Below are 1526 nucleotides of genomic sequence, written 5' to 3'. Positions count from 1 at the left end.
CCATTGTAGTATAATGTCGGGCGGATATTGAAGCGAATCAAGATCTTTAAAGATAGCACGTACTGCTTCAGATCTCCAAGCTGAGCAAAAGCTTCTTAGAAGATGTTGTATGTACACGTTTGGTTGGCATCTCTCATTCAAGCTTTCATCTTCCTTCAAAATAGCCATAGGCTTGCTTAAAGCTTCTTGAATTTTTGTCGCGGGAATGGAGTATGAGCAGTAATCAATGGATGTAGACTGAAGGTCTGGTTTGCATCCACTGTTTCGCATTTCGGAAGAAAAGCCACATAGCCATTCTTGTTGCCTTCTTGCCCATAACTGATATTAGTTTTTGAGTAGATGCCATGTCTGCAATTACAATCTTTGCTTTGCATACCATTGAACACCTGAAAAGAAGTTTTGTTTACAGAGTTATAGATGACAAAAATAATCTTTTACAGAATAATGTTATATTAGGAAGACAAGCAAGAAGTACTAACAGTTAGATAACATTTCAGAATATTTTAGATGGCGACAAGGAGTTTGAAAATGAACTTGGAACATTGATTTGAAAAAAAAATTCATTAATTTTCAAAAGCTTTGCAAAGGCTAAAATTATATTTTAGAGAGAAGTAAAACTAAATGACTAGGATTATTATGTATAAATGTTAACAATAGGGGGAATACAAATATCAAGCATTAACTAGTTTTGTACTTCTGAGAACAGCGCAAAGAGCTTGTTTTGAAAATGGATTGAAATATTGATTGAACATTAATATTTAATGAATTTCAAAAGGTTTGTAGGGATCATTTGTTGTAAAAAAGTTGAAAAAGTTGAATTTTTTATATTCTGTTTTTTTTTTCATGAAATTAATAATCATATGGCTTGTCGACTCACAAACCCTTCAAAATTTCTTAGAAAAGGATTTTATTTTCAACTTGCAAATTTGCAAAAAAATAGTTTTTGCATTCAAAACATATTTGTTCATCTACAAGCAATCAATGAGATCAAGATGGTTCTGAACAAAGTAGGCAGATTCGAGATCTTCCTCATAAAACTTTGAGCATGTAATTCATTAAGCTCAGTGAACAATGATTACAAGGTACCATAATGATGTTAATCTGCAGGAGATATGAGGGAGGATATTTATGAAAATTAGAGGCCTAAACAAGGAATATATGATAGGATAAGTTGGAATACTTGCGAGCATTGTTATGTGCTCTAACAACTTCGCAACAATATTTGCTCTGAAACCCATAGATAACTCTGTCTAAACCATTACATAATTGTTCCATCACATATTATTATATGATACACAACAAATTCCCACAAATTATAACTTCAATCAGCCTACATTTTCTTTAAAGATTGCACTTTCTCTTAAAAAAGATCACTCCATATTTAAGGCTTTTACTTATCACCACACTATATATATTCAGCCATAAAAAATCTTCATTTGTCAATGAGAACCACTTGTCGATCAAGAAAAATTAGTGAAAACTGCAGTACTGTGTAAGCAATTATAATTTTTCATTTTTCATGGAAG

This window comes from Dendrobium catenatum, unplaced genomic scaffold (genome assembly GCF_001605985.2).
Source record: "Dendrobium catenatum unplaced genomic scaffold, ASM160598v2 fragScaff_scaffold_875, whole genome shotgun sequence".
Lineage (NCBI taxonomy): Eukaryota > Viridiplantae > Streptophyta > Magnoliopsida > Asparagales > Orchidaceae > Dendrobium > Dendrobium catenatum.
The sequence above is the reverse complement of the archived record's forward strand: the minus strand, read 5'-3'. Positions refer to the sequence as shown.